At 36.2% G+C, this 20,201-nt stretch overlaps 1 protein-coding gene across 4 annotated transcripts in view; it reads right to left on the bottom strand.

Annotated features, from left to right (window-relative positions):
• Positions 1–19,641, bottom strand: part of LOC105479814 (nuclear receptor coactivator 1) — a 161,876-nt gene extending 142,235 nt beyond the window's left edge. For 3 of the 4 annotated variants that reach the window (XM_071076293.1, XM_071076294.1, XM_071076296.1), the window contains exon 1: positions 19,621–19,641. The gene's annotated coding sequence lies outside the window, so the exon portion shown is untranslated. The remainder of the gene's footprint in view (positions 1–19,620) is intronic. The other variant, XM_071076295.1, reaches the window with a different exon arrangement.
• Positions 19,642–20,201: the final 560 nt, after the last annotated feature.

Raw genomic sequence — 20,201 nt, 5'->3', positions numbered from 1 at the left:
GATGAAAAACAGTATCTCCTTTCAATTTGCATTTCCCTGAATATTATGGAGCCTAGGCATCTAAGTTTGCTTTTTATATTTCCTATTCTTTAAATGAGTATTGGTCTCTTTTCATCCATTACACTAGGCACTCAATAAGCACTTTGCTTTCAATTATGAGAAATTTTCTTGAATTATACTATTCATTTTTTCTTTCTTTTCATTTATTGTTTTCCCTTTTTTGGAATGTTTAACAATACAAAGCTGGCCCTCCTGGACTAGTATCTTTATTTTATCTTCTGTTTATTATTTCTTTGCCCTTTTGCTCTACTTTCTAGAAAAATTTCCTCAACTTATTGTCCAATATTTCTTTGAGTTTTTCTTTTCTACTACATGTTCTCAATAGGTAAAAATTCTTTTTTGCTCTCTGAATGTTCTTTTTAAAATATCCCATTCTAGCTTTATGGGTGCAGCATCCAGTCTTTCTGCATGTACATACCTGGGTACTTGTATATATGTGTGCGTGTGTGTATATATGTATATGTATCTATATATGGCTGTATATGTACGTGCGTGTATGTTTATATGTGTGTACATGCATACATACACATAAAGTTTTCTAGGCGGCATGGTCTATTTTCTCCATTTTTTTTTCTATTTGCTTATTTTGGTTTCTGTTATTCATATTAGAAGCTTTCCTCAGATGCCCAGTGGTAGTCAGTTCTCTGGGTACACAAAGTTGATTGAAAGCTCTAGTTACATACATGGGGCTTATCGATTATGACCTTCCCTACAACAGGGCAATCTGTCCAGGCTCTTTGTGAGGACACAGATATTTATGTGAGAAACCTGGCTCCCATTTTCTAACGCTTAGCTTATTTTTCAAACACCTGTATACAGGTAAAGTAGTTTCATATTGTTAACCTATACCCCTAGAAGAAACAAACTTACCAAGTGGAGTACAGTATTTATGTATAGTTATTTTTGTCTTTAGGTTTTTCTCCTTGAGTTGGTGAGATTCCCAAAAAGATTCCTCCTGTTTCCTGCCTGGATGCTAAAGGGCCTAGTTTTCAATTTGGGAGCCAGTAACAGAGAAGGGGGCCAGGAGTTCTGAGCACTGGAAATGTCAATACTCAATTTCTCTCCACCTTCAATGTGACTGGTGTCCACTAGCCAAGAGACCCTCTGTTTTAATGTGTAAGATGGACCTCAAGTCTCCCACCTGTCAGGATGGGAGAAGTGCATAAGCACAGTGACAAAGAGAGAAGGAGATCAGGGCAACTAATGGCTTTTTAAAAAGCTTTTAAACCATCTTCCTCATTCTAGTTCACTTCCCTTCTTAACTTCCAGAGTTACATAATACTACTATCTGAGCCTTTTGAAGATTCACCAGTATCAGTTCAACTAGTCATCAGATTTCTTCCCTTAAAAGTGGCTTTTTCAAGTTTAGTGAAATTGCTACTACTACTCCAGCTATTCTACACCTTCAAAAAATTTGTCATATTCCCTCCCATTCTCCTAGTCTCCCCAGATTTATGACTTTTTAAAAATCCTTACTTATCCTATTTTTGTTGTTAACTAAACTGTTGTTTTGAGAGGGAACAATACTAAGTGCTCAATCTACCACTTTTACCCTGAATCAAAGACTATATATTATTATTTCTAACATTTTATTTATTTCAATCTTCCTGTTATTTTGTAATTATTCAAAAATTTTTACTTCATGTATATATTATCACCTTAATCTTTTCGAGAATTTAAAAATCCACTTTCCTGACATTCTTGAGAACCCGTAAGCAACAGAAATTACTCAATAACATAAAGAATTATATGACAGAAATAGAGTTAACCATTGGCAGCAAGGCTATTGCAAAGGTTTGGGAAAAGAACCAGCTTTCGACCAAGAGAATGTCCTTCTGTACACACAAGCTGAAACCATGGATTATGACTTTTAAAAGGCAGGAAAAAAAATCCATTACTGCCTTATGATATGCCTGTCAAAAGAAATTGTGGTTTAATGTTCTCTCTCTTTTTTATCACTGTTCTTAAGTCTATTTTATCTAAGTATCGCTTAATGTTCTCTCTTGTAAGGAAGTAAAAAAACAAACTTACCAACTAGAGTACAGTATTTATATACCTGAAGGACAGTAAATTCTCTCACCCCGGTATACTAACTGTGAGGTGTGATGAAAGTTTATTATCAAAAACAATTAAAATACCAATGATTTATATATTATTTACTTAAAATTAGAGTAGATTCAAGATTATTATAATGTGGCTTTAACTTATCTTCTTTAGGATATACTTTTTGATGGGGAGAGAAAAGAATAAAGTTAGTCAAAATTCCCAGTGTTCTGGGACTCACAGTTTAGGTTAGCTATACTGCCAACCGGTAGTGAGTCACTATAAATAAACCATTAACACTAATGGCAATTATAAATTATTTTGGTGGCATGGAGTTACAATTCCATAGTAACTTATTATTTTACCCCAAATAAAATTTAAAAAGAAGGTGCCTGAAAAAGAAGGTGTTATGAGATCAAATTTTGGGTGAAAAAATGCAACATTTTAATAAAAGAATGAAGAAAGAATATTACCAACTTTCTTATTAATGATGACACAAGTCGTGCTCTCCAAATTGAAGATGAAAAAGATTTAAATAAAATTTGAAATCAAACCATCCATATTAATGTTAAAAACACTGTAAACATTGAAAATGCTATAAATTATTCGATACATGTATAAAGTTTATTTGACTTTTCCATAGACTTTAAAATAAAGTTGTTTGCTTTTTGTAGTAGAATAGCAGTGCCAGGCCTCTGAGCCCAAGCTAAGCCATCATATCCCCTGTGACCTGCACATATACATCCAGATGGCCTGAAGCAACTGAAGATCCACAAAAGAAGTGAAAATAGCCTTAACTGATGACATTCTACCACTGTAATTTGTTTCTGCCCCACCCTAACTGATCAATGTACTTTGTAATCCTCCCCTACCCTTAAGAATGTTCTTTGTAATTCTCCCCATCCTTGAGAATGTACTTTGCAAGATCCACCCCCTGACTGCAAAACATTGCTCCTAACTCCACCACCTATCCCAAAACCTGTAAGAACTAATGATAATTTACCACCCTTTGCTGACTCTCTTTTTGGACTCAGTCCACCTGCACCCAGGTGAAATAAACAGCCATGTTGCTCACACAAAGCCTGTTTGGTGGTCTCTTCACATGGACACGTAAGACAAGCAGTATTTACTTATTTTTTTATCTTTCACTTTAATAAAAGTGATTTCATTGTTTTTATGATTACAAAATGCTTTTATGAAAAACTTGCAGTCTCTCTCCAGAAAAGAACTCATTTATTCACATAATTTTTTAGGTGACTTTAAAATTCAGAATTCACGAGTGCTGTTAGAAGACATAATTGCATTATGTTGGAAAGATATGAAACCTGTTGCTGCTCTGTGGCCAGAGCAAGAATTGCAAGTAATATATCTGAGCACTGTTAGTAAGTGGCAAGAATTCCACCAGTGGACCAGTAATAAAGAGAACCACCACCTCAGAGAAAGTCTCTTGGATATGTGCAACAAGACATATGAAGAACAATGTTCATGCTAACAAAGTTTATAAGAGCAAAAAATAGGAACAACTCAAATGCCCATCAATAATAGAATCTGGTATATTGATACAATAAAACTTCACACCAGTGAAATAAATTAACAGCTTCAGTTATCCACATGTGCCTACAGGTAACCACATTCCCTTCTTATAACCAAGACAGTATAGCATTAAGATTAAAAGTATAGATTCTGGAGTCCAACTCCATTTATAGCTTTTTGACCTTAATCTTTCCATGCCTCCATTTCCTCATCTACAAAAAGTGGGATAACATTTGTACCTAGTCAAGAATTGTTCAGAAAGTAAAAATTTAATATTTTTAAGTTACTTAAAACAGTGTCTGGCACATGATAAACAACATGAAAGTGTCTGATTAATAATAACCAGACTACAGCCAACTAAATTTAATTTAGTCTAATTTGTCTTCTACTTGGCAGCCACCTTTCTAATAAATGATGGCAGCATCATGTTTTCCCTTAGCTTTTCCCTGACGGGTTTCACACATTCCTTTAATTATTCATTATATCCTCCTGTTTCAATAACATATATTCAGGAGATATTAGGTATCTTTTTTTTCCCCCCAAATCTCAATGTTTCTAGGAAGAGATTAAAGTTTACATTCTAAGTTTAATGATAAAGTGTAAAAAAAACCCAAAAAACCCAAACAGTACAGTAAGAAGTCAACCCAGAGTATTTCGTTATATCTTAATTTTTACTTCTTGTTCCTTTAGAAAAAAGGTAGATTATAAACTTTTATAAACTGGGTGTTTAAAAGTCTGTATATCAACTACTAAATCTAAAATATTCATGACTCTTACATGCATCATTATATTCATGTTAAAGAGGAAAGCACTAGTAGATTTCAATATTACTAATTCTGGGTGCAGTATAAACACATCTATTTTGAAGACAAACTATTCTCAAAAGAGTGTTGCTACTTTTTTCAATGCTGTATTATAAGTGCCTGCAAGCATTTGCCTATTTATTAAGTTCTAAACTAAATTCCTCCACTCTCCTTTACTTTTCCCCATCCACAAAAAGGTACCTTCATATCCATTCAATCGCTGCTACCCAAATCCCAGATATCACCACCCTTTAAAGTTTTACACTATCACACCTTATATATTCAATCATCAAGCCCCACCTTATCTATTCCCCTGCACACACACAAATCCAGGATCCTATTCCTGCTTACACACCCCTTCCACAGGGTTTTATCTCACTTATGATAAAATCCAAAACTCACAGCATAGCCACTCTCCCCAAAGCATACTATGCTTTAACCACATTGGTCTTTATTAAAAGTTTCTCCTATTCCCCAATCTTTCTTCCTTACTCTATGGCCTTACCTACAATATATTACCTGCTGTGAATAATCCCTCATAACTTCTTCATCTATCCAATTCCTATTCATTCTTCAAACTTGAGCTAAAATTCTACTTCTCTTAACCCAGTAATCTAAATGAGCCTCCATGTACTTTCATGACATTTTCTACTTTTTCTTCACAACATTTTTTCCACTATTTTTATTTACATATTTGTTGTATCATTATGTGTTTATTGCGTATCTCTCTCACTCAACTGTAAGCTCCACGTAGGTATTTTTAATCGGGAACAGAGTAGATACACAACATTAAAAAAAATTAATGTATGGAATTAATGAACTGCTCTAACTCAACAATCCTAATATAGTTAAAAGCTCAAAGAGAATAAGCTCTGATCATTAAACTGGTCAAAGAACATTACAAATTTTTCTATGCAAACCCATGAGCTGCAGAATAATGGCATGGGGTGGGGTACATACCAGATTTTTTTTTTCTGAGATGGAGTTTTGCTTTTGTTACCCAGGCTAGAGTGCAATGGCGCAATCTCAGCTCACTGCAACCTCTGCCTCCCAGGTTCAAGCAATTCTCCTGCCTCGGCCTCCCAAGTAGCTAGGGTTATAGGAACCCGCCACCACACCCAGTTAATTTTTGTGTTTTTAGTAGAGACAGGGTTTCAACATGTTGGCCAAGCTGGTCTCGAACTCTTGACCTCAGGTCCTCTACGCGCCTCGGCCTCCCAAAGTGCTGGGATTACAGGTGTGAGCTACCGTGCCCGGCCTCCCAGATTATTAATATAAGGAATTAGGCACAGATTTGAAGGTGAGAATAGAGGGAGGAAGGAAAACACACAATTAGTATAACTGCTAGATTAGCTTCTACTACTAGGAGGAAGAGCATTTTTGTATCATCATTCTGCAACACAATTTCTCTCTGTATTTGCCACAAGGCAAGAGAAAACAAGATGTCAGAGAAAATCCACACTCAAAAAGCTAAAAATTAAACCTAACGCCTAAACTGTAAGTGTTTAGTTCTTTCCTAAAGAACAACTCTACTTAATCAAAAAGCTTCTACTGAGGACCATCAAAACCAAGTTGTTCTAAATCTCCAAAACATTATGACAGGATACTCAGATAGGATTTTAATTTCCAATATAGGTTTTATATGTATTACAAGATGGCATTCTACTAAGGCCCAAGAAAAGGTAAATATTAAATCTCTTTAGGTGACAGTTAAAACTGGCATACACTTAATCAGATAACTGTTTGCATTACTAATTTTTTCTATGTGCAGGTTCTATCTACTCTACCACACTGTTAACTGACAACGACAGTCTTACCAGTTCTTTGTACCCCTTAAGGATAGCAAAGAACAGCTACTAAAGTTAACAGTAAAACTATCTGTTTCCAAGTATTTAGATTTATTTTTATCATATTTCTAAATTACATATTACCTTTTAAAGTAGAGTACTGACCAGCATATGTACTTAGAAATTTTAATAAGTAATTCCATTTTTGGGGGATGCAAAGTTTAATTATATAACAAAGTGTGCTAATTTATATCACATGTAACCATCACTTTCCATATGGTGACATGCACAGTAGTGGGGGTAGGGGGTAAGGAATGATAAACAGAGACCTAGCCTTAACTTAAAAAAGAAAAACAAAAAGCAAAAAACAAAAAAAAAGGTATTAAACATTAGTAAGGTATTTTAAAATCAAATTATAAAACATGTGCTTTTTATTTCTTTTACTTAGTATACATATTTTCTCTTTTCTAACAGGCAGTCATTCAATTCTCAAATATTAAAAGCCTAATATGTGATAGGCTTATTTATCTTGTACCAAGTGCTAGGGATATAGCAGTGAACAAAAGAGTTGAAGGCCCCACTCTCCTTTAGCTTACATTCTAGTAGGAGGAAAAGAAAACAGAATAATGAAGTAGAGACTGACTAGGAGAGATACTTTAGAAGAGTGATTAAGAAGAGTTTATACATTAGGGGAATATCTGAGCTAAGACCACATATAAAATCTTAACCCCACAATTATTCAGAAATCAATTATTTCATAGTATGCATGCAATGAAAACCCAGTAGAAACTCTTATCCTCTTTTACCAATCTTGAAATTCTCACTATTAACAAAATGATGCCTATATTTAGATATCCAGGTAACATCCAAAATTTATTAGGTCAAAAAGAAAATCCTCATCTCTACCACTTAAAGTCACTGCTAAATACACTGCTATCACCAGCAACCATACCACCACTTTCCCAGCTCTCTTGGTCCTTAGAACTGCTTCAGTCAGCTCTCCTTGCTTTTCCTATATTCAATCCATTAAAATCTCCTGCTGATTCTTTCTCTCCAGTGTTTATCAGAACAGCAGCACATTCATTATTTTTAAATCATTATACTCCATACTGTTAGCAATCCAAGTCTGAAGCACTTTAGCAGCATGTCTAACTACTATTCCTGGTCTGCCTATGCAGTATATCCTGCTGAACAAGTCCCCACATCCCATGTCACAATGTCACACTCCTAGTCACCACCCAACAGTGCCTTTCCATAAAGAATTCCCACTCTTGCTACCTTGCATTCAAGGTCTCCTATTATCACAACCGGCAATGACAGAGCTTAAACATACATGAGGAAAAAATGACTAAATTAGAGAAAAACATACACATGCTACAGCTGAAGATTTTAATGTCCCTCTCTTAGCATTTGATAGAAGAACCAGACCCCTCTAAAACAAAAATCAATAAAGACATGGTAGATCTGATCAGCCACCTCGACCTAAGTGGCATTTTTAGAACACTATACCCAACAACTATAGAATACATTCTTTTTGAGTACATGTAATTTCACCAAGACTGATATGACTTATGCTGATAAATCAAAATAAATTTAAAAGGATTAAACTTCTCAGAGTGTGTTGTTTGTACACAACTGAAATAAATTAAAAACCAGTAAGTGTTTAGAAAAACTCCAAAACTTCAAATGTTTAAAGCCAACACACTTCTAAATAATCCATGGAGGAAAAAAACAACCCAGGAAACACTGAATTATTTCAAATGGAATGTAATGAAAAGTGTAAATAAAAATACATATAAACATCTGGAGAACACAGAGAAGGCAGTGTTTAGAGGGGGGGAAGAAGATTTTATAGCTTTAAATGTCTCCTTTAGAGGGAAATAGATTTCAAGGTTCTATCTTAAGAAGCTAGGAAGAAAAGAGCAAAGTAAACCCAAAGGAAGTAAAAGAAAGAAGATAATCTAAATGCAGACATCAGTGAAAGAAATAAAACAGTAGAAAAAATTAACAAAGCAAAAGTTAGTTCCCTGAAAAGAGCAACAAAATTTTTAAATGCCCAGTTCATGTGGCCATGAACACATTCTCACCTTTCTTTCAACCTTGTCTGTTATCAATATGGCAGGCATCTTCTAGCCTTCAGACACAAATGGCACTCATCTCTCATTTGGTTCTTGGTTCTTAGAATTGCTAATCTTCTTAATCTTCTATACCAGGGTCAGCAAACTATGGTTCTCAGGCTAAATCAGGTTCACCACCTGTTTCTGTACGGCCTGTGAGCTAAGAATGGTTTTCACTTTTTTTTTTGGTGAGACAGAGTCTCGCTCTGTCACCCAGGCTGGAGTGCAGTGGTGCGATCTTGGCTCACTGCTACTCTCACCTCAAGGGTTCAACCAATTCTCGTGCCTCAGCCTCCTGAGTAATGGGGATTACAGGTGTGTACCACCACATCTGGCCAGTTTTTACATTTTTTAAATGGTTGAAAAAAATCAAAAGAAGAATAATATTTCATGACACAACACAATTACATGAAATTCAATTTCAATGTCCATAAACAAAGTTTTGTTGGAATACACTCACACTCATTTGTTTATGACTTATTGTCTATGGCTGCTTTCACACTACACCAGCTGAGTCCAGTAGCTCCCGTATGGTTGGCAATGTCTACAGCATTTAATATCTGGTCCTTTACAGTAAAAGTTTGTCAAACCCTTCTCTACACATACTCTTTCTCCTCCTCCTCTCTTCTCTGTCAATTCATGCATCCACCCCAAGAGTCTGCTCAATACCCATTTATAAGAAATGTCATTTTACTTCCTGGAAAATATTCTGTTCAAAATATTCTATATTAATATGTAGAGTAATATCTTGCATCGGTATATGTTGTTTCACCATTTAGCAGCAACTTCCCTAAGAAAGGAATTGTATCTGCCATTCATCAACAAAACAGTAGCATTTGAACAACAAGCAATGGACCAGACTTAAGAAAAACTACCTTGCCTCTTCTCACCAGAAGCAAGGACCAAAGCTGGTGGGGGAAGCAGGGTTGATAGGCAGAAAGAACAGGGGCAGAGAATCTATTGAAAATTGAATATGCAGACATTCAAAACTTTTTGCTTTTATTAAAGATAAATACAGAAATGTAATCTGTCTACTTTCTAAAAATAAAAGCTTATTATCTCTGATTACGACAGAACTATTTGCCTTATGAATCAAGAATAGAAAATAGAAAAATTTACTTGATTAATAGCCCCTTCTTTCCCATAGATCATCAGTTCTTAAATGTTTTTGGTTTACGGATCCCTTTATACTTTTAAAAATTATCAAGGACTCAAAGATGTTTAATTAATATGAGTTACCAATATTTATTGTATTATAAATTAAAACTGAGAATAGCCCTTTAATAACCCATTTTTTTTCTTTACTGCAATTATGTAGTAACAAAGAAAATAATAACCAAGAATACAATTGGGTACTACAGCCTCAGTTTATGAGAAGGCATCAATTTTACCCTCCATTACTTTTGCACTATTGGTGAGAATGTCTAAACAATAGAAAAGGAACACAACATCTTAATATTATTAATAAAACAATTTTGATGTTGTGGACTCCATGAAAAGGTCTTAGGGGCTCTGTTATAGACTGAATTGTGTCCCCCTCTCAAGTTCATATGTTGAAGTCCTAACCCCTGGAGTGACTGTACTTGGAGATAGGCCTAGTAAGGAGGTAACTAAGGTTAAATGAAGTCCTAAGGGTGGAGCCCCAGTCCAATAAGACTGGTGTCCTTATAAGAGGAGAAAGAGACACCAGGAGTGCACAGGCACAGAGGAAAGGTAATGTAGGGACACAAGAAGATGGCAGCCAAATACAGAGAGGCCTCACCAGAAACCAACCCTGATGGTATCTTGATCTTGGTCTTTCAGTTTCCAGAACTGTGAGAAAATAAATTTCTGTTGTTTAAACTACTCAGTCTGTGGTATTCTGCTATGGCAGCCCAAGCAGCCTAATACAGACCCTCCGAGGGGTGTGCAGACCATATGATGAGAACTTTTGCCCTAGATATATATTTATTACTATCTTTGTATGTGCTCTGAAAGAAGAGGGCAAAGATCCTTTCAAAGACAAAGACAGAGATCTGGAGCCCAGAAAAAGAAAATTAGATGATATCCAAGAACAGTGAAGAAGATAAATCCCCTGATAAAAATGAGAAAGTAAAAAAATTCCATAGGTAATCCATATAAGCTGGGCTCTCTCACCAATCTATACTTAGCTCTCCCACATACCACATTACTTAGACAATGCTATGAAATTTAAGCCTCCCATTCTCATACCCTTACTATATCACTTCTCTGAATTTCTACCTCTAACTTCTTTTGGTCCTTTGAATATTCATCACTTGTTTGACCTTACAGAATTTAGCTAGGGAGATTTGAGGTGAACTTCCTATCAAATTAAAGTCCCTTTTCTCTTTGACCTTTCAGATGTATTCTAAGAAAAGTATACTGGTTGTCCTCCACTTCTTCTCAATATCCTTGTAATACCTGGTAAATGTGGACATACAGTTCAGACTCTGGCCCTCTGCTCTTCTGTGCCCATGAATATATATATACACATGAACATATGTACATGTGTACACATGGTCAGGCACAAACACATGCAACACATACATACCCTCTTTCTTTAGAGAAAGAAAAATCTATTGAGTATCTACATTCAACTTAAAAATCTATTGAGTATCTATGTGACACCTCAATAAATTCAACCTACTAGGAGAAACCACAAATGACCAAATTAATATCCCCAGAAAAATGAGCAAAGGACAAAAGCAAGCAATGCACAAAAGATGATCTGCAAATGGACAATAAAAATTCAAATATATCCAACTTTATTAATAACTATTTGAATTAAAATTATGGCAATATAATTACTCATCTATCAAAACGGCAAAGGACTAAAAAAACTGACAAAATCCAGCATTGGTAAGGGTCTAGGGAAATATATAATGTCTTATATTGTTTTTGAAATAGAAATTGGTATATCCTTCTGGAGTTACCAAAATAATTACAATGCACAATCTACCTTCTAAGAATTTGTCTTCACCATATAATCAAAAGTACAAAGATACAATCATAAGTATAGGGCGGTAGTTATTAACTGGGGCTGTCTTACCTCCCGGGAAACACTTGTAATGTTTGGAGGCATTTTTTGTTATCACAACTCAGCGTGGAGAGTGCTACAGATGTCTACTAGGTAGATAACAGATGCTGCTGAACATCTTACAATGCATATAGTACAGTCCCCACAACAAAGAATTATCTGACCCCAAAGTCAACAGTGGTGTTGTTGAGAAACAGTGGTATATGAGGATAAACTATTTTTTACCATTGTGGCTACAACTGCTCCTCCTCAGAAGGGGGAAAAAAAAACCCAACAGTTCTTATTTAGGCCAAATTCCTATATACTAACTGGCTATATTGGAGGTCAGTGTGCATTAAACCAAACTGCTGTATGGTTCTCCTTCTCCTATGTTCATCATCTATTTTGCTGGATATGTAAGTGGATGCAGCCTGATTTCCCAGGAGTGTCTGAGCATTTTTCTCTCACACAGTTAACATGTCAAAACACAAGGGGACCAGAGGTGTCACTCTGTGAACAGAACTTGACAGTCAGCTAACAGTATAAGGTCAAACATTAGGTTTGGGGAAATGAGACAAAGGCATATACCAATTCCTAACAAAGCCTCCTAGGCTACAGAAAGACAGATATTAGGTACAAATTAGACCTAATCCTTTCTAGGATACAGAAAGACAGAGATTAGGTACAAATTAGACAAGGGATTCAAATTCATGAGCTCTCCTTAGAAAGCTGCCTGAATGGCTGGGCGTAGTAGCTCATGCCTGTAATCCCAGGACTTTGGGAGGCCGAGGTGGGTGGATCACCTGAGGTCTGGAGTTCGAGACCAGCCTGGTCAACATGGTGAAACCCTGTCTCTACTAAAAATACAAATAATTAGCTGGGCGTGATGGCAGGCGCCTGTAATCCCAGCTACTCAGGAAGCTGAGGCAGAAGAATCACTTGAACCCAGGAGGTGGAGGTTGCAGTGAGCCAAGATCTCACCACTGTACTCCAGCCTTGAGATGGAGCAAAACTCCATCTCAGAAAAGAAAGAAAGAAAGAAAGAAAGAAAGCTGCCTGAACATACACATACACAAAAAATTCTAGACAATATCAATGTTCAGTTAAACACTGAAGTGCCATGGTTCAAGTGTTCAAAGGGAAAACAAAAAAAATCAAGAGATTTAAAATATACCAGATATATATTAAGGGGACAAAGGAAGCCTCAGGAAAGATGAGGACTGAAGTGCCATTACTGTAATTTTCTAAATGTTTCAACAAGACAAGGCATTTCACATGCCATATTCCAGGAAAAGGGCCAGGTGAATAAGGGAACTCCTCCCCACCCCCCACATACCACACAAGATTATGAGAATCACAGTTAACAACTCTTCCTATGACGAAAGCAGGGTAGATAAGAGGGCTGGGATACTCCAAAGAAGGAATAAGGAAAAATTTCTAGCTTAGTTAACAAGAAGAAACATGGTATCATAAATTCAAAGTAGCATTTCTTTTCAAATATCCTGTTATTATCTCTTACCACTAACCCAGCTAATTTTCCCTAATTAGCTTAAATTTCATCACCTACACGCAATTCTTACTTAAATAGTGTAGAAAGGTCCTGCATATCCTAAACTTTTATAAGTCAAATTCCATCCTTTATATATAAAGCTACAATATTCCATTCAATGAAATTCTGTGAATCATTCTTTAAAAAATTAATCCCATCTTAAGACATCTGTATAAAATCAAATTTTTATACATGTGCACAAGTGAAAATACAGAACACTTTAAAAACACACAACAAAAATAAGAATTAAATTTGCCTATATTGTATTGCATATTCCCAGAAAGACTCATAACATTGAATAATTTTGTTTTGTTTTGTTTTTGAGACAGAGTTTCGCTCTTGTTGCCCAGGCTGGAGTACAATGGTGCGATCTTGGCTCACCAAAACCTCCGCCTCCCAGGTTCAGGCGATTCTCCTGCCTCAGCCTTCCCAAGTAGCTGAGATTACAGGCATGCACCACCACGCCTGGCTAATTTTTGTATTTTTAGTAGAGACGGGGTTTCTCCATGTTGGTCAGGCTGGTCTCGAACTCCTGACCTCAGGTGGTCCATCCGCCTTGGCCTCCCAAAGTGTTGGGATTACAGGCGTGAGCCACCGCACCCAGCCAATATTGAATAGTTAATAATAATTTGAACATGAGGTTCGCTGTAAAAGCTGAACAAACCAAATTATATAAAATTTGGCAATAGTCATGAAAATAGAAATCTGAAATTATTGCCAGTTTATTATTGCAAGATGAACTGAGTCTCTCCAAAGGCATGCTTTTCTTAGTCTTAGTTTGGGCTTTGATCTTGCTGATAAGGAATTTAAATTTTGTAGAAGGGATAAGAATTTTACCTGGAAAAACTGGAAAGAATTTTTTTTTGTTTTCTTGAGACGGAGTTTCACTCTTGTTGCCCAGGCTGGAGAGCAATGGCGCAATCTCGGCTCACTGCAACCTCCACCTCCTAGGTTCAAGCAATTCTCCTGCTTCAGTCTCCCGAGTAGCTGGGATTACAGGCATGCACCACCATGCCCAGCCAATTTTGTATTTTTAGTAGAGATGGGGTTTCTCCATGTTTACGCTGGTCTTGAACTCCTGACCTCAGGTGATCTGCTCACCTTGGCCTCCCAAAGTGCTGGGATTACAGGTGCACCGCGCCCGGCCTGGAAAGAATTCTGTACAGTAAGTAAGAGGAAGGACTGAGGAGTCTGAAAAGGCTGAGAGGGTAGGCTGTTTTGGGGAGAGAAAGTCAGGAAGAGGTAGGATGTGGCAGGTTAAAGAAGAACAAGAAAATCTGAAAAAGAACAAAGATTCTTAAAGGCAATTTATAGGAAGTAAATCTTGCTGGATCAAACTACTCCCTTTATCTCCCTCAAAAAACCCATTGGGAATAATCTCTATTATTTATCACCAAAAATATAAGTTTATAATTATCTTTGTAATTCTATAATTATTTTTATAATATTTGGCTTGTTTTCTTGTTTGTAAGAAGTCTGGAAGAGAACTTCAAGGACAGAGAATGGTAGTCTAAGGATCAAAACCAATCTGTCCCCCTGCCCCGACCAAATGATTACACCTTGAGTATTCTATCTCTTACTGAAAAATAACATATTTCTCCAAGTTAACCAACCAGTCAGTTTATTGGTTAACTCAAGGTCATAATGAAGCCAAGGGTTCTGGGTCTGGACCCCTTTGATCCATTAACTGTTCTAAACTGAGTTCACAGGTTATATTCACAATGTTTGGTAAGCTGCCTTTCAAAATAAGTAGTTGATTAGTCAGATAAGGGTAGTCAAGACAGTATGAATGAATCGATGAGAAATCATCACTCCTACTATTGGTAGTAGAGTCACTAATTTTGAATCTAAGGCCATATTATTGATAGTTTGTGGGAAAAGGTCAAGGAATCTTCAACAGTTTGGAAAATTACTCTTTTTCAGTTTCATGTAAGCTTTCACAAGAAGGTTCACCATTTAATTTTAAGTCTAAAACAAACCCAAGTGAATACTTTCCAAGAATAAAGGCTACATGCATAAAAGAATTACTACTTAAGACAAAATTATATCATTTTAATGATGCCTAAATAGAAGCAATTAAACAACAAGGTGAAAGAATCTATGACAAGTCCTGTTAATTGTTGACTATAGCAGAAGAGTTCTAAAAATCACACATTTTGTTTAAATTCCTCTCATGTAAAAATCCAACAAAGCAATAATGGTAACATAAGTAGTAAGTAACATCAAATTTTTAATCATAAGTGAAAAGACAGTATAAATTGTCTGCTCTTTCCTATTTAACCATCTGGAACATATTACAAACTCTCTGAAAGCAAGAAAAATCTGCAAGTATAATTATACTCTGGGACTATTAGCATGACATGCTTCAATAAATACTCCTAATAGGATCTGCTGATAGAATAACTGGCACTAAAATGGATGGATTTTCATTATCTGCCTATTTGTTCTTACTGGCTAAATGCTCAAAAAAAACAATGAACTGTCTATTGAATATAGGAGGAGGGAACATACACCCAGCAAGAACAAAGTATGGCAGTTTGTAGAGGAAGAACAGAAGGAATGAGCATAGATTTGTAAAGGCCTGAGTTCAAATCACATTTTCTCTCCCTCCCTTCCTTCACCTCTCCTCACCCCAAATCTGCATAACTATCCATGCTCTGGTTAAAAGTGACTTGGTTAAGGTAGGCGAATATATTAAATTAAATCTTGAGTTGGCAGAATTCCATCAGCTGAAGGTCTTCAGACCAGATGGTAAACTAGTTACAAGGAACAACATTCACAATTTCCTCTGTTCTTGATGGTTTTTGAGATTTAATATACAGCCACCTAATTGGAACAGTTATACAAGTGAAGAACTGCATCAACTAGGATTTTCAGGAAGGGAGCTCGGTAGCTGAGCAGCAAAGTCAACAGGGTGCTGTGTCTCATCCGGATATAATGAGTAGTTGAACTAAGCAGCAATAGTTGGAGTGAGGAAGATATTAAACTACTTCAACAAGTGTTGGGAGTAAAAAAGGGAGGCCAAATTGTCCGCTTGTGTGAATTACAAAAGTAATTCATTTTTACTACACAACGTTGGAAAATACAGGTAAATAAAAATAAAATTAAAATCACCCATAGCTGTACTATCTAGAATTAAAGTGAATATCTGCATATGCATTCTTTCTATAAATATCTATATATATAGTTTTATTTTAATAATTATGGAATCATAGTGAATATATTGCTTAAGAGCATCTTTTTTTCACTAAGTTTACGTATGTCCCTTCTCATGTCATTAAATATTCCACAGAGATTTTACTGTCTGTAAAATATTTCTGTGTGTGTGCATGTGTGTGTATCACAGTTTTTAAGAAATGCAGTGATTAGGACTTCAGATTGGCTCCAGTTTTTTTGTTTTTGTTTTTTTTTTGGTATTAAATACAATACAGGTACTATGATGAAGCATAAAACTTTGTTTATATTCTCCAAATAAGCTCCTATGAACACCAAGGTTCCTGGCATGGGGGACTCATTAATGCCATTTAGCCAGGCCTGAGTTTATGGGAGATAACAGATGTCTGAGGGGGACGCTGATGAACTCAGTTGCATACACATTAATCATGAGGTGGCAACAGGGCACCCAAGAAGATATGTTCAGATGGCTTTCAAAGAGGTAGAATATAAAGGATTCCGGAATCACTAACACATTGATGATAGTGCAGTATATGAGATGACCAACAGAACGTGTGCAGAAAGAGAACAGAATGGATTCCTATGGAAGCACTGCAATATTTAAAGAGGGAGACAGTTACAGCTGGAAGAACAAGTGAAAAAGAGAGAAAATGGATAGAGGTAAAAGGAAACCAGGAGAAGTTGAGGTGGAGAGATCATAACGTTCAGTTTCAAGAAGCATTTTTGTACCTGCCAAAACAATAACAACAAACTCTTAGAAAAAAGTGCCCAAAGATAGTGAAGAGTCTGCTAAAATTTAAACCCCAATGAGGCATGAATACCTCTCTCTCAAAGGGCCCTGAAATTCAACATACCCCAACACCACAGTCATTGGAGCAACACGCTTTTATATTCAACATTTCTACCATCCTCCCCAACTTCATACCATAAAGATGCAAACAAGTATTTGATGGTAAGTTTGTAGGACAGTATTCTAAACTCTGTTTTTGAGGGGTGGTGTCTAAAACTGCATCTCTCCATTCAAGGTTTTGGCTACTCCTAGTATACTAAGATTTGTCATCACAGTAAACATGTCTATGTTCACAATTTCAACCTCATTTTGTAAACTTTCCAAAGTATTATTTTCAGAATCAATTTTTTACTAACTTGATTTCATTTTTCCCTTCCTCTTTCTAGCCTCTGCTAAATCCTCAGGGATTAAGAGCTTAAGTCCCCTAACAACTGTTTTCCAATGTTTCCAAATACCCACACTAACTGCTGCTCCACTTTCCCCAGTTCTAGTCAGAGACTGCTCATGTCTTGAGCAGGACTATAGTACATATAAAAAACTACAGTACTTATAGGTAGGTGTCATATAGATATACAAGTAGGAGATCAAAAGTGTACTCTTACATCAAGTCACACTCATCAGGTTACCAAAACATGCAGAACTACTGCCTCTGCTTTGGGGGTATTTTTCAAGACGAATTTCATTCACTTTCCTGTAATCCCCAATATCATTTTATCGGTTACAACATCATCTTCCTTCCCCTAGACTCACATTCCTCCCCTTCCAAGAAATTTTTTATTCATTCCTTTTCACTTTTCCCAGTTTTGCCAAAAGAAATGGTCTTTCCCTTGCATTTTTAATATGCTATTTTATTGGGAGCATTAGAGAAAGATGGAAAGAAATCTCAACCATCAAACCCATACAAGAGCAACAAATGGTGTCAAATTAAAACTATGTACTATGGTAACTATGTAACAAACTATTTTTCATCATACGTGAAAAAGGATGATAGGAAAAGGGAAATGTGCAAATAGCAGACACAGTGCATGATGAAATTCACCCCACATACAAATCATCATTTCCATCCTCTGAAGGTTACTGTTCCTCTGTTTCTCTTCTTCTCTCTTCCTCTGATGTATAACCTAATGTGACAATACTACCAAATAACAAGCACGTAGACTCCAAAAAGTGCTATTTGACAGAAAATTCAGTATTACATATAAATAGTGCCATTTTTATTTTACTTTGAAAAACTGTCTGCTTTAGTAAAGACTAAACCTAAAAGTAGGCTCTTAATATTCTAACAGTGAACTGATAAAAGTTTCCTAAGATCCCTGATATTTTCATAAATGTTGGATGAATGGAACACCTTTATAGTAATGACAAATTTCTGCCAACCTTTACTTTTCCTCCTATCTGGACTTACTAATCTAATCCCTCACATTCTCATCCTCTTCCCTCTAGAAAGTCATTCCTCATCTGCAATGGTTTGGCTGAGTAACCCCCTCCTATGTGTCCTAGCATCTAGCAAAGAGAGTAATTGCATATATATCTGTCTGATTATATAGATAAGTGAACTGCAAGCTTCTTGAAAGCAGTAAGACTATGTATCACTCACTGTTTTATCTCCAGAGCCTAGGACGATGCTTGGCACTTGGTAGATTCTCAACACTGACAGTCAGCATTGGCCCCCACCAGCACCATCAACCAGTACCCATCAGCTGTTCCATCAACAACGTCCTAGACTAAGGCTTACTACAATCTCCTGCTGAGAAGCCAACATAACTTCCTTAGAGGATTCCTTAAGTTCTGATACTAGCCATCTACTGTGTGCAAAGCAATATATTACAGGTTATATTTTATGTTATTTCTTCAAAAACCCCATGAAGTAAAAATAATTATCCTCCTTTACCAACAAAAGAATAAAAGCTCTGTGATAATTTACTTTCTCATAGCTACATAGTAACAAGCAGTTGAGGAGAGATTAATGCCTAAGTCTATCTGACTAAACTGAGGCGATTTCTACTTTGTTATTCTGCTTCCTCAATACCTACATGAAATCAACATACATACATAATTTATCCAAATATATTTTTCTTGCTACATTCTGTAATGTTACAAACCGTTTGGGAATCAATAAAATTAACTCTGTGAATTACCTGGAAGACTGTAAAGATGGTGGGTTAAGATTACATGCTCTGGAATTAGAATGACTACTTGGATTCAAGTAACAATTCTGCTACCCACTAGCTATATAAACTTGAATAATTTAATTTCTCTGTGCTTTGATTTGCTAATCTCTAAAATGGGAATACAAGTGGTAGCTATAGGATTCTTGTGAATAATAAATGACAAGATATGTGAAGGACTTAGAATGGAGCCTAGCACATAACAATATTAATACTAACAGCTAGAATTAGTGCATGCTTACAATATATGTTACCTTATCTTCAATAGCATTAGGTTTTATTATTTAATTATCTAAGTTTACATGAAGAAATAATTAACTTTTTCTATGTCGGTAGTTCTCAAACTTGTAATGCATCAGAATTATCTAGGAGGCTTTTAAACATACCCACAGGCCCTGCACCTTAGAGATTCTGACATGTAGGTGTGGGGTGGGCTTTAGAAATTATTCTTTTGAAAATTTTCCAAGAGGATTCCCACTCCCTGGGATATGAGAATATGCTGGGCTAGAGATCTTAAAACATTTCTATTTTAAACATCTCATATAAAGAATGAAAATGGGCTAGGCGCAATAACTCATACCTGTAATCCCAGCACTTTGGGAGGCCGAGGCAGGCAGATCACTTGAGCCCAGGAGTTCAAGAGTAGCCTGAAAAACATGACAAAACCCTGTCTCTCCAAACAAAACAAAACAAAACAAAAACAAAAAAGTAGCCAGGTGTGGTGATGTATACCTATAGTTCCAGCTACACAGGAGGTTGAGGATCCCCTGACCCTGGGTGGTTGAGGCTGCATGCAGTGAGCTGTGATCACATTACTGCACAACAGCCTGGATAACAGAATGAGACCCCATATCAAAAAAAAAAAAAAAAAAAAAAAAAAAAGAATGAAAATGAATCAAGGCAATAAGCAGAAAAGCAAGTAATGAAGCTTCCAGATACTCCTGGGGCATATAAGAATCCTAGTAACCTAGAGTTAGAAAGGATTGAGAAAAAAGTTTAGGCCTCTGAAGTCAGGTAAGACACATCAGACAAAGACAGGGCCCAAGAAGGACAATAACATCAGGAAAAGGGTAAATTCAAACATTAAAAACACCTTCAAAGGCAAACATCAAAGAAAAGTAACCTCTTGGCCTTACTAAAGGCATCATGGCCTGGATCATC

This window comes from Macaca nemestrina, chromosome 13 (genome assembly GCF_043159975.1).
Source record: "Macaca nemestrina isolate mMacNem1 chromosome 13, mMacNem.hap1, whole genome shotgun sequence".
NCBI classification, from domain to species: Eukaryota; Metazoa; Chordata; class Mammalia; order Primates; family Cercopithecidae; genus Macaca; species Macaca nemestrina.
Note: the sequence above shows the minus strand (reverse complement) of the source record. Positions and strands in the feature narration are given on the sequence as shown.